The sequence below is a fragment of the Heteronotia binoei genome, chromosome 4 (assembly GCF_032191835.1).
Source record: "Heteronotia binoei isolate CCM8104 ecotype False Entrance Well chromosome 4, APGP_CSIRO_Hbin_v1, whole genome shotgun sequence".
In the NCBI taxonomy this organism is placed as follows: domain Eukaryota; kingdom Metazoa; phylum Chordata; class Lepidosauria; order Squamata; family Gekkonidae; genus Heteronotia; species Heteronotia binoei.
The window spans coordinates 104,624,767-104,631,336 of NC_083226.1; positions in this window are offsets into that span (position 1 = coordinate 104,624,767).

The window sequence follows — 6,570 nt, forward strand, 5'->3', positions numbered from 1 at the left end:
AAGACATCTGTAGGGCGGCCACGTGGTCCTCGGCGCACACCTTCGTGACGCACTACGCCCTGGACCTGAGGAGCAGATAAGCTTCCTCGGTGGGCCGTGCAGTGTTGCAGTCCGTTTCTCTGTGATGGACCGGCATACCCTCCACCAGGTAGGCCTGAGCTTGCTAATCTCCCACAAGTGTGATGCACAGAGACCACGAAGAAGATATACAGGTTTCCTACCTGTAACTGATGATCTTCGAGTGGTCATCTGTGCAGTCACACTACCCACCCACCTTCCCCGCTGCAGCCGGTTCCTCCGTGGGGCTAACGCGGCGGCCAGAAGGAACTGGCGGGATGTCCGTGGCCGTCCCAGTGGGCATGCGCAGTGGGGCGTCTGGGCATGCGCACTGGGTCGGAGGCGCGGAAATCCATAGCTTTGAAGTTTACCAATCGAGTTCGGCGCTGGCGCCTACTCCCACAAGTGTGACTGCACAGATGACCACTCGAAGATCATCAGTTACAGGTAGGAAACCTGTTTTTACTTCTTGCAATTTCTTTTCCCTTTTAAAAGTTTCCAAGGACCACACAAATAATATGACCAATAGTTCTTATCTTCTTACCCTGTTTTCAGTTGATTCCAACAATTTATACTGTCCCGAATTCTTTTTATAACAATGTTTATAATTTAGCCTCCCAGCAATGGCCGCTGATGTTTCTCAATGGTATATATTCCTAGAGTAGGTTTTCTTTCCACTACTTCCTGTTTTTGTTACCACAAAGTCACAAGGCGATCTCACAATACTTGACGTATTTCCTGACTTGCTCAGATGTGCTGCAGGTCTGTTCCAGTATGATGATGTTGCTTTTACTTCCAAAACCGCAAGTAGACAAAACAATAAATTCCTTCTCACTTTTTAGCAGTTTTTAACACTGTCCTTTATATTTATAAATTCCAAATTTCACCTCTTCCTTCCCTCTTCTTCCAAGCTCTCTATATTTTCTTTTCTCACCTTTTAACTTTGTCCCTTTAAGCTATAAATAGCTCCGGAATGAAAAAATAATCTTCTGTACCTTTTCTTCCAATTATCCAAGTTTCCACTGGTCTTTCAAAACTTTAGATGTTTAGCAATGTCCAAGAAGGTTAAGATCCTGATGAGCTTATGTCAAATAAATGACTCTGGGCACTTCTGCAGACGATGACTATGCAACTTCTCCTGAGACCCCTCAAAGAAGTCCCCTCTGGGGCTCCCTTTTAGCCAAGGTAAATCTCCTTAAAGTTTTCTGTGCATGTCTTGGACTATTCTCTAACTGAGAAAAGTAGGCAGTAGGCATTAATTTGCCTTCCACTACCCCGAACAGAAGTTCCAGCTGCTCCCGTTATGAGAGACAGCTCAGGTCGGCATTTTCCTCCCCCGGAAGTCCCTACAAGGCTATTTTTTTGTAAGCTCTTGGAGGATTGGCTACATCAGGGATGTGTGGCCTAATATGCAAAGGAGCTCCTGTTAGAATTCCACCGCAGATTGGCTGTTATATTCTCAATCTTTTCCTAATAATCCCTAACATAGAGTCTGTCTTTTGCACCACTGCAGCACCCTGGACTGACACTTTCATTGAGCTGTCCAATACGACCTTGAGATCTATTTCTCTTTCAGTCTTGGCAAGTTCAGACCCCATTAACTTATTCTTGGGATTTTTTTTGTCCCAATATGTATCACTTAACACTTACAAACATTGAATTTCATTGCTATATTGTCCACCATTCACCCAGTTTGTGGAGGTCCTCTCTGAGCTCTTCACAGTCAGCCTTGGCATTCGTTCTGCATAATTTGGTGTCATCTGCAAACCTGGCCACTTCACTACTTACCCCCCAGTTCCAGATCACTGATGAATAAATTAAATAGTACCAGCCTCAATAACAATCCTTGGGCAACTACACTGCTTACTTCCCTCTATTGTGAGAATTGTCCATTGATTCCTACTCTTTGCTTCCTGTCATTTAACCAGTTTTGATCCATAAGAGAACCTCTTACCTCATGACTACAAAGTTTATTCAGGAGTCTTTGGTGAGGTACCTTGTTAAAAGCCTTTTGAAAGTCTAGGTATATAATGTCTACTGAGTTACTGTTGTCTACATGCTTGTTCATTTTCTCAAATAACTCCAAAAAGTTGGTGAAGTTGGACTTCCCTTTTCAGAAGCCATGCTGATTTTCCCACAGCAGGCTTTGTCCCTCCTTAAGAACTCTCTGGTGTATGCCATCAGGACCTGGAGACTCATCAGTTTTTAATTTCCCCAGCAGAATTTCATCTGTGGTCATCAATAAGCAAAGTTAGGTAAATTAAAATTGCCTTACTTTGTATAGATTCATATGGGTAGCTTCTTGGTTTGAAGTAGCAGGACAATATTTGAGTCCAGTGCACCTTTAAGACCAAAAAAGTTTTATTCAAGATATAAGCTTTTGTGTGCAAGTGTCCTTGCACACAAAAGCTTATACCTTGAATAAAACTTTGTTGGTCTTAAGGGTGCCACTGGACTCAAACGTGTTAATCTAACAAGGATTGCAGGTAGATCTACTTTTTAAGACTTCCCTCTTTTCTCCCTCCATTATAATCTGATGTTGTGAGACACTCCCCCCCCCCCAACACACACACACTCCTTACACATAAAAAGCCACAAAGCCTTCAGGACAAGGGAGAACTTTACACATGCATACCCAATTTAGGACAGCCAGCCAGAGTTCATTCCAGGTGTTTGGGAGAAAGGCTTTATTCCCTCCCCACTCAACCCAGCCAGCATGCTTTCATCCCAGGCGGTGCTGCTTGGGACCGAAAGTAGCTGGGTGGCTTGGGAGGGGGAAGAAGCAGGACTGAACTCCTTTTTCACAGCAGATAGACTGCCTGTTTTTGTCCTGGGGGCTGGCTGAGGAGAAGCTTTGGGGGCAGGGTTTCCACACACACATACCAGCCAGCTAGTTTTCCTCCCAGGCACTGGAGAGAAGGGCTTTACTCCCCCCTTCAAGCCAGCTAGTGTTGCTGACCTCAAGGTAGAGCTTGGAGTTCTAGAATTATGACTGGGGAAAATGTCAGCTTCAGAGGGTGCACTCTGACATCACATGACTTCAGAACTTCTTTCCCTCCCCATACTTTACCACCCACCAGCACTGACCATTCATTCTACCTTTTGTCCTTTCTGCTCACCTTAGCATTGCAACAAGGAATGGTCAGGGCAACTGGGAAGGAGAGGGAATTTGAAAGAAAATAAAAGCTCCAGATGTATCTGAGAGATGGCTGTCAGTCCCAGTGGCAGAGCAGAGAGTTATCAAGGGCAGATCCTGTTGTTTGCAAAAAAAAGAGGTGTTCCAATGCTAGAGGTCACGTGTGGAACATATATTTTAAACGTTAGGGAATGGTAGGACTTCTTTTGTCTCACCCTCAGTACTTCAGCACTGAAGTACAAAAATGTAAATGACATTATAAATTGGCTTTCTGTTTCTGATGCATGCATTTTTGTATAAATAGGTACTATTCTGTAGGTGGAGGTACTATTCTGTAGGTGGATGAATTACATGTGACATACAAGTAGACTGGCAATTCATTTGTTCCCGTCCTATCTGAGGAGAAAGGGATAATTTTCTTCCAGCAATCTTTCCTCCACTGGTTACACGACCTAACCTTTACCTCATGACCTCATTTCAAACTTATCTGTAATACTTTTTACTTTTCCTCCTTGCAGTCTAGGTACCATATAGAACTATCATGGCTCTTCTAAAGAAAGGTACTCCATTTTAAACAGAGATAGCTGAAATCAGTAAAACATGTTTCTAAATAACATATTTGAATGTCTCATCTTACATACAGAAATCTTTCTGTTACTGTAATCGAAAGAGCTTTGTTCAACACAAGACTAGAATTGTGTCTCCCATTTTCCAGAGATACAAAGAATTAATCATTTTGTGCTTAAATTAAACTATCTACTCATGTCCCACCTCCCCCTGCCCCAAGTTGAATGGGTGGGAAGGAGGATAATGGCCAAGGTTCTTGAGTTCAGTGTCACCTTTAAGACCAGTTTGCATTCGGAGAGAAAGTTAAGATCTGTGTGCTGTGACTGCTGAAGCAATGCTTTTTCCCCATCTGCAGAACTAATCAGAACACTCCTGGTCAATCCAAAGGCCTGATGGCACAAACAGCTTCTGGCCCCACCCACTTCACAAAAATTGCTCAGCAGCAGCTTTAAAAAAGGGGTCCACATGTATTCTCACACCCACATGTTATGTGTTGGAGACACCTGAACTACAGTCTCTTTTTTGTCCATTTCTATGCAAGGCTAGACCATTTATTTGCAGTAGGCAGGGCACTAAGTCATTTAGTCAATAATAGTGATATGTATGAGGGGAGATAAAGTGGGGGTGCAGATTTTACTGCTAGAAGGTGATGTGCCATGGGGACATGACAGTGACTCTGGATTAATTTAGAAATGAAAGATAACATAGGATTTGTGAATGGCAGGGCACAATGACAATGAGTTCAGTGTAGTGGTTAGAGTGTCAGACAACAACATGGGTGGCTTAGGATCAAATCCCTCTCAAGCTGTGTAGTTCCCTGGGTAGTTTCTCCTCAGATTCTACCACAAAATCTCCAGGAATTTCCCACCAACCTGGAACTGGCAGCCATAGTCTGGTTGGCCCCAATGAAGTCTCTCAGAGGCCTTTAGTGATGCCTTTCAGACCAGCAGTCGATCTCTGATAACGTTGTTGGTCTTAAGCACAGGACATTAACCTCTCTCCATGTCTCTCTTTCCCTGTGTATCTCTCTCTGTATCTGGTCTGTTGTCAGAGGACACCATTTCCCCCCCTTTTCAGAGGAGGATAGGGACAAGTCCTCAGCCAATCAAGGGAACCTTTCTCTGGCTGTTTCCCTCCTCCCCCATTCCTCAGGCAGTTGAAGGAAGTGTTTCTTTTTCTCCTCTATGAATCAGTGTGACAGGTGGCTCAGCCAATGGGAGAGTAGAGAGAGCTAGTAACTGCCAGAACTGAGGTTGGTTGCCTTTTACTGACAGAATTAGCTTTGCTGGCTAGCAACAACCACTTGGTCAGGGGAGAGGAGCAGACTCAACCAATGGCATGCAAGTACTCTTGATTAATAGTTTAATGGGCCAAAGGTTGATGCACCACAGTCCAACCCAGTCCCAACCAATCAGGTTGCTCAGTTTTGCCAAGACGAAAGGGGGTTTATTATAAAGGATAAGAGATAGATAAAACTATGCTATGGTATGAAGAGGCTGGCAGCAATAGACTCCCAGAGAACAAGTAAATCTGGGATAAGTGAATATAGATGCACATGGTATTCATACAAGACTATATCAACCCAAGGATGATTCTCTGGAGAGAATTTAGCAAATTCTTCCTGTTCTGTTAGTTGCCTTGCAGTGCTCACAAGACAAAGAGGTCTGTCAAAGTTTATTTGGCCTTCTTAATCTCTACTCCAACAAATCCTGAACTGCCTGCCCAGCTGTATACATACCTGGCTGGGCCTGCAATCTGCATAGCTTTACTGCTCACGTACAGAACTGAGCCTCATATATTGCTTTGTAGTCGCAGATGACAGGCTAATTGATTCTCTTTCACAGGTTATGATAAATGTTTATTTGCATGATACTGCTTGAAGTCGCCATTCATAGCCAGTCATGCTATTTATTGGAAATTTATTGGAAATAAATCAGAAATTGCATGGAAAATATTTTTTGTTCAGTGGTCAAATCAGTGGCTGATTTTTCCTTCAAACAGATGTTCTTTTTTTCAGGAGATGAGGAGAGAAGTAAAGGGGCAATAACTTTAATAGTCCCATTTATTATAAGGTGTCTTCATATGCTCATAGAATAGCTTTCATTCACATTCTATACAATGTAGCCTCGTTCATAGAATCACAGGGTTGGAAGGAGACATACAAGATCAGTCTAGAGCAAGGGTGTCATACTAATTAGGAGTGCCAGATCTAACATAAATGGGACTTTGTGGAGCCGAGCCATGCATATCCTAACATGTAATGCTAGACAGAGGAGATGTACACTTTATAAAGGACACAGGCAAACATAATTAAAGATATTATTTTTAACTTAATATATAAACATGCTTAAAACTCTTGCAAAATTTTGTTTAAAAAGGAAAGGAAGGGGACTTGTGAGATTTTGCAATGCAATTTAAAAAATAAAACATTAAGGAAAAGCACAAGGATTACACAGCAGAAAACTAAGAAAATAAAATGCTCTCAGTCTGGGAAAACGTAAAATGGTAAGGCAAGGCAATGCAAGCTCCCCCTAGCCCTCCGTCTACTCAAATTAGCAATGACTCTCCAGCAATGACTCCCCCTTTGGCTGTGGGCTTCCAAGTTAGAGTACTCACTAGGCACTAGTTCTCACTCCATTTGAGAAGGCACAAAGCTGACTCAGAGCTTCTGTGCTTGAGCTGCAAGAACACAACTCCCAGAAGCTTCAGCTGACCTTAGAATGCTGGGAAGTTAAATCTATCCATTGAAGCAAAGTTACAAGGAAAACCTGGAGTGGATTTCCCATTCCAGTCTGCTCTGCCTATAGGCC